This window comes from Drosophila navojoa, chromosome 5, assembly GCF_054131105.1.
Source record: "Drosophila navojoa isolate 15081-1374.11 chromosome 5, UAZ_NAV_1.0, whole genome shotgun sequence".
Lineage (NCBI taxonomy): Eukaryota > Metazoa > Arthropoda > Insecta > Diptera > Drosophilidae > Drosophila > Drosophila navojoa.
In genome coordinates this window covers 3,555,868-3,570,368 of record NC_142893.1, presented here as the reverse complement: position 1 = coordinate 3,570,368, position 14,501 = coordinate 3,555,868, and positions in this window count along the sequence as shown.

Sequence of the window (14,501 nt, the reverse complement as noted above, 5' to 3'; positions counted from 1 at the left end):
TGTGTGACATTTGAGCCCCAAAGGGACACTGACATTATCTAATTTAAATTTCTGGGACTCTAGCTTATTTTTTATAGAGACAGTTTTAGCTGTTGAAGAAACTTACTGCGGGAAAAGTAAACAGTATTCATTGTACATTTGTCAATGAAGTTGTATTTGAATTTTTGAAAATAATAGGGTAATCTGCGAAGGGATTTCCAATCAGTAACTTATATTTCACCCCATCTGTAGGATCCTACAGTTTTTACTTTGATATATTCCTTTCACAGAATATGCGGCGCTATCTGTCCACATTCTCTCTCTCTCTCGCTCTCTCTCTCTCGCTCTCTCTCTCTCTCTCTCTCTCTCGCTCTCTCTCTCTCTCTCTCTCTCCCTCCCTCTCTCGCTATCTCTCTCCATGTGTCCTATTTGATTCTTCTCTAGCTCTTGATCTCGCCCTCCCTCCCTCTACACTATCTCTATCGGTCTCTCTCTCTCTCCTTCGCTCTCATACTTTCTCTTTCGCTTTCTCGTTCTTTCGCTGTCTCTCTCTTTTCTCTCCTACATCTCTCTGTCGCTTACAGCGAGGCTCACTCTCTTTCGCTCTCCGTGTTTCTCTTCTCTTGCGCACTTTCCTTAGCTCTCGTTCTCCTGTGTTTCTCTATCTTCTCTCCCTCTCACTCCGAGGCTTCCCTATCTTTTGCTCTATTAGCCTATTAAGTTAGGCTCTATAATGAAAATATGTATTATTTTGCCCATCCCTGTATACATTTTCCTGATTCTACATGAAATTGCATTAATAATAAAAGGAAAATATTCCCTATATCATTCGAATGAAATGTTCTTCTCAAACAATAGAGTAGATCATGACTTGCTTATCTCTACACTAAATACCTATGCATATTTAAGCAACCAATCCCCGGCTAGTCCATAAATGATTCTCCACTAACTTCTGTGCTCCGGTCAGTGGTTGCTTGTGGTTAGCTTAACGTGCACCTTGTTCCATTTCCGGTTGCACATAATTCATGGCATCTCCTTTGGAATGGAGTTAACCGAAAACCACTGCAAATGCAGCATGCTAAAGTAATTATAAGCGACCCACTCCACTCAAGGTTCAAATGCCAACTGCAGCCATAGATACATGTATGGGTGTGTGTGTCCTTGCGACCCAACTGTAAATGAATCCTCCTGGCAAAACGAATATTTAATGCGTGTGCGTGTGTGCGTGTGTGTGTGGGTGTCTCTCTGCAGGCGTGTGCGTGTGTGGCAACCGCCTGTGGTTTTGTCTGTGCGGTTGCATATTACATTTCGAGAAGCTGCAGGAGCTGAATATTTGCAGAGCTCGGCAAACACTCTGCTGCAGATACTCCTGTTTGGGCGTAGATACATTTTGGTAAGCGTCTGGCTTCCAAGTGTATTCTACTTCATTTTCATTTCGTATTTGCTTGTGTTAATTCCATAAGATATCAGATTTAAGAATGCAATTCATTTGTGCACAGATATATTTGAAATTGTTTATGTAATGAAAGATTCTTCGGCTCGATTACAAATGAAGTATATCAATCACTTTGTTGTTTCATATCCATTTCAATTATTGGGCAATTATGTTATAGATCTAAGTGAAAAATGTATCTTGAACAGTCTATCAAAATATATTAGCTATAACACAACGTGAGAGATACTTTTCCGTGATTATAGATACATTTCAAATAGTTTGCTCGGCTTTTACTATATGCATATTCTATATATTTATATAATTTGTATACTATTTAATCATAAAACACAGTTAAACATACTTTTCCTTGATTGTAGATACATTTTAGATTTTATTTTATGGCAGTTTCCATCAGCCAAAGTGCCAAAGCTAACCAAGCAGTCTTTAATATTATTATAAAGCAATTTAGCATTAAAAAGATTAAATATTAGATATCATATGCCTATAAGATGATGTATCTATTTTAGCCATGCGGCACATTTATAGTCCTAGATATTAGTGTATTTAATAAATATACTCTATATAAAGTTATTTTATCCGGCTAATTGAGCTCTGTCATGTCTAGGAATCTAGGAATATTATATTCTGTGTTGATCGAAATCCCATTTATTCAAGTACTTTTCATTGCCTTGCAATTCATTTAGCAGTACTACACATCTGTAGATACATTTATTAGTATGTAGAAACGCCTCACACAATGTGTAGCTATGTATAGATCGGGCAATACGATTCCCTTTTGCTTCTCGCTGTTAAATAAATTTAACTGTTCTCTTCAATATGCTTAGATTGTATTCTGTATCTTTCTTCAAATATTGTTAGAGCTTAACTTACACATATGTAGCTATGATTCTTAAAAGCATATTTTTATAAGTTCACTGTGTTCCATTAAATAAATACATCGTTTCTAGAGATAGAAGTTCTCCTTGGATTTTCTCTGCCAAATTTCATTTCCATTCAGCTAGACTTTATTCTCTCTAATTTGATCAGCTATATATTTAATAATACAAAATACTTTGCTTTAATCAAATGTTTATCTTTGCTTCAAATGAGTTTCATTGTTATTACGTTTCGCTTCATTTCCCCTTATTTCTGTACTTTCAATGAAAGCTTCACTTCAATCGAATTCCATTCCCAGTCCGTTTCATTTCCTGTGTGTATGGCGCCCACTCTCTGTTCCCTCATGCTTCTTCTTCTTCTTGTTCAGCTGCCACAACAAACTGTTAAATATGAAATAAATTTTGACAGGTGCGCTCATTACAGCGCCTTTATTGCAATTAATGTCCCCACTCTCTCAATCACAGACTCCCTTGCTCTCTTCCTCTCTTACACCCACTCTCTCTCTCTCTCTCTCTCTCTCTCTCTCTCTCTCTCTCTCTCTCTCTCTCTCTCTCTCTCTGTCTCTCCCGCTACTTTCGTTCACGGTCTTGCCACAATTAGATGAAATGTACTTTCAAAGTGACATTTATCAAAAGGGCGCATAATTTATTGGGCACAAAGTACGCGCACACAAAAAGACAAGGATAGACGCTACGAAAAGAGCGAGGCAGAATGTGCGCACAAAAAAAAAAAAGAAAACAAAGAAAAATGCAATAAAATGAAAAAATCCAACAGAAATGAGTAAAATTAAGGGTATAAACGAGCGAGTAAACAAGAAAGATTTGCGAGCTAGCGAAAAATCTGTGAAGTATCTTTTCATACAATATATTAACCCTCAAAAAACGCATGAGTATGCATGTGTGTGTGTGTGTGTGTGTGTGTGTGTGTGTGTGTGTGTGTGTGTGTGTGTGTGTGTGTGTGTGTGTGTGTGTGTGTGTGTGTGTGTGTGTGTGTGTGTGTGTGTGTGTGTGTGTGTGTGTGTGTGTGTGTGTGTGTGTGTGTGTGTGTGTGTGTGTAGTGGAATACGTAATGAGCACTTGCGGTACACGTAAACGTAAATGTCTAAAGCTGAATGCCAGCTACACTGCGAATACCAACAACTACAGCAACAGCAGCAATAACAACAAGCATCAGCCGACGGCTGCTCGCTCACTCACCACTGCCAGCCACACAAACACACACACACACACACAATCTCACACAGGCATACACATACCCACTAGCAAGTGCTACGCTTTCTTGCTGCCGCTGCTGCTGCTGCCGCTGCTATTGCTATTGCTTTTGACTCGTCGTTCATCGTTCCCATTTAATGTTGCGCACACACACACACATACATATATATAGAAATGTACCCACAGCCCAGTGTTAAATTTAGTCAGCACCCGGCTGCGCGCATATAAAGCTTGCTAGTAAATTTCCTAGTGGGCGCTCGCTAGCTCTTCGTACACAATTTTGCTGCTGACGTTGACAGCGGACAAGCAGCAACAGCAGCAGCAAAGCAAGTTTCACGTTGTGCGCGCAAACATGGCGATGGCGTTGCCTTTGCCTTTGCTTTGCGTTTGCTTTTGTGCTGCATTTATAGTGTGTCCGTGTGTGTGTGTGTGTGTGTGCGCGTGTGTGTGTTTACTTTTAAATTGCAAACAGGCCGTTCGACTGCTGAGAGACGCGTCGTCCAGCCCCAGCAGCAGCGACTACGCAATGCAGGCCGCCGCCACCACCATTTGGCCGGCAGCGACGCTGACGTTGGCCGCGACTGCGGCATATTTACATTTTGATTGGGAAACTGTTTGGAGGCGCATTTTGATGCCGCATTCGTGGGTGTAGTTTATTGTTGCTGCTGTTACCGCTGCTCTGCTATTGCTGCTGTTGGTTGTTGTTGTTGTTGTTGCTATTGCCGTTGTTCTTGTTCTGCTGCTTGATTTGCCTTTTCGTTTCATTTCGTTTGCTCGCACGCACGCACACACACCTACATATGCGCATATGTATAGCTGTGCAGCTTTTTGTGTTGTTGTTGCTTTGGCGCTTTGTCCAATTATAATTTGTTTCGATTTATCACAAAGCAACAACCACAACAACCACAACAACAGCAACAGCAGCAACAACAATATATGATTAATTGTACAGACCTTCAGCTCTCACTCTAATCTCTTAACAATCGCTAGACTATTTGTCTTCTAACGCTTAGATATCCGCCTGTCCAAGAATTTTGCTTATTTTTCGTGCTTATTTTTCGCCTAATTGAAATACCTTAGCAAATTTTATTTGAAATTATTACGTAATTATTACGTAATTATTACGTAATGCCCTGCCGTTGTGACCTGTGGGATTTGTCACCGTTCCAAACTCAATTCCCTGGCCTCTTCTCCGTTTACTTAGCTCCTTTTACTTGAAATTAGGCCCACTAATTAGCTTATGAATGTTGCGCTGCGTCGCAGTCAACGCCAATGGCGAGGGTTGCGCCTGAAAAAATTTCGAAAATTGCCAAAAACTCTTAGGTGGGTGGAAAATGGGCGACTCTTTTGCTGGCAGCAGGCAGCAGGCAGCATGACACGCCCCGCCACCCTCTGTACAATTTTTGCGCAATTCAAGAGATTAAATTGTTGCCACATTGTTGCTGGAGGATGCTGCCACATTGCCAACGCTGCTGCCACATTGCCGACGCTGCTGCCACATTGCTGCTGCTGCTGCTGCTGCTGTCGCTTCATCTGTAACTTTTCAAATTCCACTTCCAATTAAAGTGAATATTTAAATTGCTTTGATTTACGCAGAGGCAAGATTTTCAACACTTGCCACAGAAATTTGCATAATCGAATCAAGGAAGTCAAGAGTGAGCGATGCAAAGCGAATGGAAGTAGGAGAGGGGAAAAGTGTGGGTGAGACAGCATACTCGAATACATGTATCACATTTCACATAATCTGTTTGACTTTAACTAAATATGAAAATGGGTATATAGATTATATTATGTATTCTGTTTGATATCGCTGCTGAGAAGAGTTCACCATGATAAGCGCTTTATTTTTATAAAGAAAAGCCAAAAGTCATATGTGGGTAACTATAATATGTATATATGTGTATGTATGTATTTATGTATGTACAAAACGAAATTCTCAGCTTTAATGAAACGCCGAACTCTAATGTTTCAATGTACAGTGAAATCCCTAAGAGCGTTTATCGACTATGCAGTTGAGATTCCCCGGCGGATGCCAGAAAATGGCCGCTTGATGGAACTTTTCTTTAACAGACATCCCTATATGTCATCCATACATCCTTATAATTTAATAGAAATAATAAAAAACTGCTTGCATACATATCATTTCCTACTTCTATCCTAATATTTGTGGTCTGCATATACTAAAAATTTCTATAATAATAAACAAACAACACATTTTCAAAAGAGCTAACTCCATTTACTGTCTGTATTCCTTATGAATCTATCTTCATTTGAGATATTGATCAATCAGAACTTTTCCTGTGTTCTATCTGTTTATCTATCCAATCTATGTAAGTCTTTATATTCGTTATATTCAATATTTCTAACAGAAATTTTAAGAAGAGTGGATATACTTAAGAAATTTAAGCTGGATTCCGCCCAGATGATTTCGGCAGTTGGACATTGCACTTAGCAAAAGCTTCGTCTTCCAATAGCATAAATTCAATTCAATAGACTCCAGATCAACACTAGAAGAACGACAGATGGTACTCATAAAACGATAGTAATCTTTAATATATAATCATTCATTCATTTGATTTTGATCTGCAATAGTGCGTATAGAGCTCTAATTCTAACTTTACAAACCTCCTATAACCATTTCAGATTTATATCATAAGTTCAATCAAAACATCATTATTCAGAGAGCTATTCCCAAACATTTCCATTGTAAATCTTATCAAGTATGAATTACACTAAAAATAAGTATGACAGATAGGTTTTTATTCGACTATTTCCAGCTAGCTCTAAGAGTCTAAGCTCCGACACTCCATGACAACTTTTTCATTTCAGACATCCGCAATCTTCATCTAATTGGATGCCTATCGATCACGCCTACATGAGATCATTCCAAAAACCAAAACAAAAATGCGCACACCTTCCTAAAGTGGTTTGACGGGAAATTTTTAGCAACGAAGCGATATACATATAGATATAGATATATGTATGTATATGTATGTATATAGGTATGAAAGGCAAAAAACAATATAAATAAATATAGAATGATATATGGGGTATGTTTTTTGCGTAAATACCTAAGATGTCGACTTCAATTAGACGATTAAGAGATTAACTTCGAAGTTAAGAATTTAATAAAGGAAAGGGAATATATCTAAATATCTAATGAATACCAAACTCGATATTTGTAATGTTTTTGTTTTTAGATATTTAAAGCATTCAAAATTTCAGTTGGCTTGTCGCTTTTATCAATTTGTATAGGAATACTATATACTAAACCGTATATGAGAATAGTATAAGAAAATGCTATTTTAGATATCAGTTGCCTCCATAGAGTAAAACTGATGTGTATAATGGCTTGATCTAAAACAAAATATTCCTTAAAGCTCTGACATTCATTCATAAACCTAGTATTTGAGCTCTCTTAGAATAAAACTTATATTATATATGTATGTAACTAATCTAACGGCATTTGATTTCAACTTTCCTCAAGTATTGCCTTAATTGTTTCCATTAGAGTAGATTTAATATACTTACCTAATATCTTCGAAAATAACTCTATTATTCGTTTAATAGCTATGTGTGTGTGCAAGAGACACAGATACCTTGACGTCGCTTCTAAGAGGCTTATCCCAATTAAGTTGTAGGCAGAAGGATGCCAACGGAAATGCTGCGTCATGGCGGAAACCCCTTTTCAAATCGGACTCAGAGAAAAAATGGAGTCAAAGGAAAATCTATTTTCCTTTATGTGTTTATTGCGAGAGCTCTTTAAGTGCTTTAAAAAGCAAAATATTAACCATATCCGTAGATGCAGCTAACGAAAACTGTATTTAATATAGAAAACCGAATTATCAGAGAAATGAAATATGGATTGCCTTTGAATATCTAATAGTAAAGGAAAGTAATAGAGGAATGAAAATGAGGCGTGCATTTTTCGTAAGTGGGAATTTTAGAAATCGGGAAAACAGGTAACTTAATGGACTATATAATGAAAATTGATTTTTTCATTTTGGATATGTATTGATATAAATATTGATATAAAATAAGCATATCAAAATCATCAAAGTATTGTAGGAATCCATTTAGAATTCTTTATTATGATATGGTAACTTTTATTTTTAAAAGAATACATATGTATGCATTTTTAATACCCATTCAACTACGCATATAATCAAAATACTCGAAGATGATTTCTAAATGTCTAAATTCCTGCCTTCCGTGCTTAATTTAACATAGTTTGAATCAATTATATTCGTCATTTCATACAACAAATAAAACCCCATATCAAGCAATGCAAGTTAAGTGATAAAATTTCCATTGGAATTGAACTTTGAGCTGACCTTTTGCTGGCTTTAGTTTGAGTTTACGCATACTTTTTGCATTGACTGTCGAGAGTTTTGTCCGCAGTCGGATTTCCTTTCACATCTACTTTAGTTGCTCTCCATCTTCTGCGCCTTCTCCTCCTCTTCTCCATCTACTCCTCTTTTGGCGCGCTAAGCATCAAATTGGCGTGAACATAAAAAAAGTTGTACGCGACTTAGGCGAACTTTTGCACAAGTTCTCTCCCGCTCACACTGTCTGTCCTTTGCCCTCTGTCTCAGCCTCTCCCTCTCTCTCTCTTACTCGTTCTGTCTATCTCTCTTGAAGTAAAGCTTAAGTTTTTGGGCAACTTTTGCCGTTATTTCGCTGAAACTTCTGTCGTGTCGTGCTGCCCCCTCGCTCTGCCCTTAGCCCATATCAACTTTTCGCATATTTTTTTGAGTGCTGGCGTCTCTGTATGTGTATTTTGTGTGTGTATTGGTATCTTACAACTACCGTCTGTAGGTAACTTTAATGAAATAATTTATTATCGGCTACGCCGCATACGTTTAATTGAAACTAAAATATGTATTTTTGATTAATTATAAGGCAACAACAGCAGCAGCAGCAGCAGCAGCAGAAACCTTTTGTTTTCATATGAAACTGAGCCAAAGCCAGCGGCGTCGGCAGCAGCACACGAGCGCCGCTCGGCCCGCACTATGTTCTCGCTCTCTCTATCGCTCTCTCAAGGCTGTGGGTATTCGGTATCACGCTGAGCGCTGCTAGCGTCGCTGCCAGCGCTGTTGTTGTCGTTGTCTTCATTGCCCAACCTTTCAGCCCCTCTTGCTGTTCGTACCGTACAGCTAGCATTTGTCACAACACACACACACACACACACTCTGCTACACACACCGATAGGTACATGCTCGCATATGCATTGAGTTCGACTATGTATTGGAGTCTCTGTTTTGTGCCGCTCATTCGCCGCTCACACACAGTTTCGTCAATTCGCCTTTCGCTTCTCTATCTGCCTGCTGCTCTCAGCGACCCTCACGTACATACACACACTACACACGCGTACACTCGTATATTCATATTTCGTTTGCTTTTTGCTTTTTGCCTCTTGCTTTTGTTGTTATTTTCGCTTCGCTTCGCTTAATGCGTTTTGGTTTTTCGGTTCGGTTTGGCTTGGTTTGGCTTTGCCCGCTGCATATGGCTTCGCCGCTGGCAGCGCTGCCTTAGCTGTCAGTTTGGCTATACCTACTCCATTCCACGCATCTTCGCCGCAGCTACTGCTGCTGACGCTTGCGACTGCGACTGCGACTGCGGCTAAGTCTGAGGCTGTCACTGGCAACCAGTTTGCTGCTGCTCTGAGTGTGGCTGTGGCTGCTGCTGCTGTGGCTTTGCCTTTTCGCCCATTCGCATTGCTCGTTTCGTGGCGCGTATCTTGTATCTGGGCATTCAGCAGCCCCCGTTGCCTAACTTATGAAGCCAGCATATTATTTTTATCTTCTTCTTTTTACTATTTTTGCCTACCCCCGATGAAGACGACGACGACGACGACGACCAGTGTCACTTTGTCTGTTTGTTTGTACCATTTGGTGTGTGTGTGTGTGCGCGCTATATGGAAAATGAGGACGAAGCGCATAGTGAGAAAACTCATTATTATGCTCTGAGCAGCAGCGAGCGCTTGAGCTCTGCTGCTGCGCTGCCTCTGCCGCTGTCTCTCTGGCACTGTGCACGCGTAGATAATAAAGCAACACACGCTAAACAGGGCTGTCGAGTGATTTTACTTAGCTTTCAATGTTTGTGTGGACTAACTTTTAAATTTAAACATAGCATTTAGATATGGAGAAAATAATAAAATAAAAGGAATTTAATATTTGTAAATTTTTTTTTATATAATTAAAAATATATAAATATATTTATATAAAAATAGAGTGCTTTTTATAGCATATTGATTAAAAATTGTTGTTTTTGCATAATTATTAACTATTTTGTCAGACATTATTATTGTGATTCTATTTATTTATATATTTCATTTCTATAAATATTCTAAATTATTTTCTATATAGCTTTTTCTTAATTTTAAAATATTTGCAAACAAAAATATATATATATTTAATATTATAATTATTATATTTTTTATTGGCATTATGAATCTATAATTATTTTCTATTTATTAGAAGCTATATTTTAGTTTGCTGACAACCCTAGCGCGCCTGTGGCTTCATGCCACGACCGCCAGCAACAGCTTAGGCAAGCGCACATACACACATACACTTACAAAGGCGCCTTTCACACACACACACACGCGTAGAGTGCACATAAACATCTGCTGCTGCTGCTGCTGCCGCTGCGGCTGCTGCTGCTGCTGTTGACGTCGCTGGTAATTGGGAATGGTTGGTTATATGAGGCATGCGGCAAGGCTGCAAGGCGGCAAAGACGGCATGGGGCAGGCTGCCATAAGCATGATTATGATGATGCTGAATGATGTGGCTGCTGCCGGCCGCATGTGTGACGTCACACACATCAGCGTTTATTGGGAAAATCTACTGGCAGATACAAATGCGTATCTAAATGAATGCTTACATGTATATAGAAGTCTATGTATGTACGTGCGTATGTGTGTGTGTGGCTTCGGCATGCGCCCTGAATACAACGTTCGTAGCTGAAACAGAGTTTGAGCTCGCACAGCTCGCTGTTCGTTGCCTCTGCCTCTGCCTCTCGGTCATTGCTTGCGGGATTTGTCGAGCCGTCACAGCAGCAACGAATGAGAAAGAGAAGAGAGGAAAAAAAAAATAAGAAAAACGACAACAACAACAACAGTCGAACACAAATTAAACTTAAATGCCCCCCATTCAGTTGGAGGCTGCTACCGGAGTTGCTGTCGTTAGAGTTGTGTTGCCTCCTTGTTGTTGTTGTTGTTGCTGTTGCTGTTGTTGCAACTGCTTGGGCATCGTCGTGCCACTGGCCACGACTTTCAGCTGTATGGCAGCGTATAGAGGCTGCATCGTCATCCATCTGGGCACATTATTAGTTTCTTTTCTTCGGCTCTTGCTTCTTCTTTTGTTGCATTTGTTGTTGCTGTTGTTGCTGCTGTGGCGCTTTATCGCATTTATTGCTGCACGGCGTCTCAATTAAGCTGTTAAGAGCAGTTGAGGCCAATCTATCGACGGAATTAAAGCCAATCAATAATTTACGACAGAGCCTGGCCTAGCCGAACCGAAGCCAAGCCATGAATCGAGGACAGGATGAGCTCAATCAACGTGCATTGGATGTGGAGGCCAGGAGGCATGCCACCAGCGGCCGCATGCCCAGCTGTCACACACAGACGTTGCCATATCACTTAAAATGGCGTTTCGGTTAAACCCAGGCGAAAGTCTGCCACATCGAGGGTCTCATATAATCAAACACCATTTAAGTGCAATTCCTCTAATTGAAGCACTGAGTATAGAGGAAAGAGAGTAGCTCTTAATCCTCTTAACTAGTATATACTAACTAACTTTAACTGTTCATTACGAATTAGTATATCATTAGTGTTTACTTATACGAATCCCTAGCAATCGTGTAACTTTAATGACTATAGTTATCTATAGACGACACCTAGGCAAAAGGAATCTAGATGAATCAATACATCTCTCAATCTATTTATACAAAGTGATATAGAAGTAGAGCTTCTATTTATTTATAATAGAATCTACCAGTAAGATCAATCTGAACATTTCAATCTACATATTTCTTTCCATATTTGTAGTACATATGTACATACATCAAAAGTCAATGCAACCAGCAGAAACTTTAGCTACATTAATCTATATCCATCCATCAATCATATATGTGAAGACCTCTTTTAGGTTCAATTTTAGATAATGTAGAAACTGCTAAACAAAGGTAGAAATAGAAGAAGCCATGTTTTTAGTCCATAGAATTCCACCTACAATCTGTCTATCCATTCATTGAATATCTTCTCTATTGATATATCCATCTAAATTATCTTTAATTTTCAATCGCGCGAGGCCTCTGTCTACTCCATTTATATACATATATACATACATACATGTATCTAGTCACAATGGAACGTTTTTCCATTTATCTAGTTTCGCTATCTCATTTTAATCTCTTTTAATGAGCTTTTCATAGCTGAACAAATCATTAAAATGATCATAAGAGTTTCCATTCAGCCGAGAAACTTTCATTTATTAATTAGAAATATGAATTAACTAATGATAATGACTAATGAATTATGAATTGCATTAGACAAAGAATTAGGTAACCTAGATTTGTGAACTATAATAAATTATTATCTTAGCTTGATAATCTTGAACTATATTCATTTTCAATATCTTGTCTGATAAGGAATCGATAATCACACTTGGTTTCAAGTAAAAAGCTCAGGTATCTTACAAGAAAAATTTCGGCAATTTGATATATAGATTGACGACAAGCATGCCGAGATCCGAAATCAGTAATCCACATAAAATTTGGAACATAGCTACAAATGTAGAAAGCTCAAAATTGTAAGTCTCTGTAGCATTACGGAAATGCCCTTATGGGACACTCTCGCCTTGAGAACTCTATATTGTGTTTAACTAAAATATGTTTTCTCAGATTCTTCATCTTATATAAGATATCATATGGGAAGTGTATGTTCTTATATATGATATATGATATACTTATGTATGTACACATATATATATGAATCTTTTTGTTACGATTATTGCACTCCCTTTTTTATCTGTTTGCAAAGCTTATGATTTTATCATGGGTTCGGCATTCGAAATGAGTCAAATGAAGGTTTATAAAGCGTAAGACTTAAGTTTATTTGAGGAGATTCAGCATAAACTGTTTGATTCACTGAATGAAAATGTGAATGGAATGGATATATGTATGTATTTTGATATACAACTGTTCTATAGATAATAGCTACAAATAAGTTTAGCTAAACAGTCAGAGTCTAAAAAATCAGAAATTGGTATTCAACGCACACTTGATAAGCTCTTTAACATCGAATTCAACAAGAGAGCAGTTCTTGTCTAGAGTTGTTGAGGAAAAACAAACTTAAATTGGACGAAAATCTCGTTAAGAAACACTTTAACTTAAAGTCTTACGACAAGTGTAACAGCGAAATGAGCTCGACTAAAAACGTTTAAAGGTAAGAAAGGATACAGATTTCTATATTGAAACAGCATTCCGAGAATACTAAATACTAACCTCAACTCTGGATAAACGATCTCGTAAAAGAAGAATAAATTTAAACAATTTAGAATTTTCTTAGACACTTTGACAAGAAATTTAACTGCATAGATAAATATTACGCAATTGCATTAACAACTGTTTAAGAACAATAATCCGCTGAAGCAAACCAAGTTTTTCATTATACAACATACAAACCAACTTCTAATCAACGTAATCAAACTGTAAAACTAAAACTCCAACTCGAGTCGAGTCGAGTAGAGTCGAGGAACAACAACTTGAATCATTGAATAATTGCATCAGCAAGAACTTTGAGAAGAAGTTTCACAGCAACATCGGCGTCTTCATTAGCAAATCTCTTGCACCTGGTTGCATAATCAACGATTGCCATTAGACCAGCGACAGCGAACGGTAAAAATGCAAAGGCAATTGCAAAGAGTGAAAAAAGCACCAAGAAGCAAAAACTACAAAGAAGAAAAAAAAACACACACATCCGATGAATGAATGTGCAAAGTGCAGACGTCGACTGATTGGAGAGCTTTTTTCTCTTGCTCTCTCTCTCTCTCTCTCTCTCTCTCTCTCTCTACATCACTCTCTTGCTTTATTTTTGTTTACCAGCATTTTAGAGAAGGGAAAAATAAACACAAGTGTTGATTGCTGATTCACATGTGTGTGTGTGTGTGTGTGTGTGTGTGTGTGTGTGAAAGAGAGCCTACGTGCAAATATGCAACTTCTGTATACGGAATTAACGAATATTGTCGAGTGGGCAGATTTCAGTGAAATAAACTAGACTCGAGCTATAGAACCAAAAGAATAATGAGAAACATTTGTCGATACATGAAATATGCTATATAAGGCGAAACAGAAGTAAGAATCGAATTATACGCATCGTCATATACAGATATACATATACATATGTACATACATGTATTCATATGCACATACAACTCGAAAAGAGTAAAGAAAAAGATGATAAGAAAGAGCCTAGAATATATGTAGTTTTAGGCATACAATATATCATTCATCATTGTTATCATTTCGAATTTTATGTCTGCTCTAAGCTAACCAGTTTTTAGGGAGCTCATGCGGCTTACAACCTAAAAGACACATGGGTCCTTTTGTGGCCCAGCTAGAATTTACATTAAAGCAACGATAAAAATTTTCAATTTCATTGAAATCCATAAAAATCAATAATCCAACGTCAGTTACCCAAGTTACCCAAGAATATATGGAATATTTAAAGAGCTAAAGTAATCAAATTTGATATGTCTATTCTAGAAAAACTTTACCAACTAATACCTGCCAGTTTCACCTCATTTGCTGAGCCATGAAGAGTACAGCTTCAGTTCAAGCTTACAAAATATTAGAAGAGAAAAATTGTATTAGAGATAGTATATGTATTTTGCCGTCCATTTTTTATTCTTTTCAGCCTAAAGTCTATCTACCAAAGTCTCACGCTCTAGTCTCAAGCTTAGTTTCAACTGATAAAC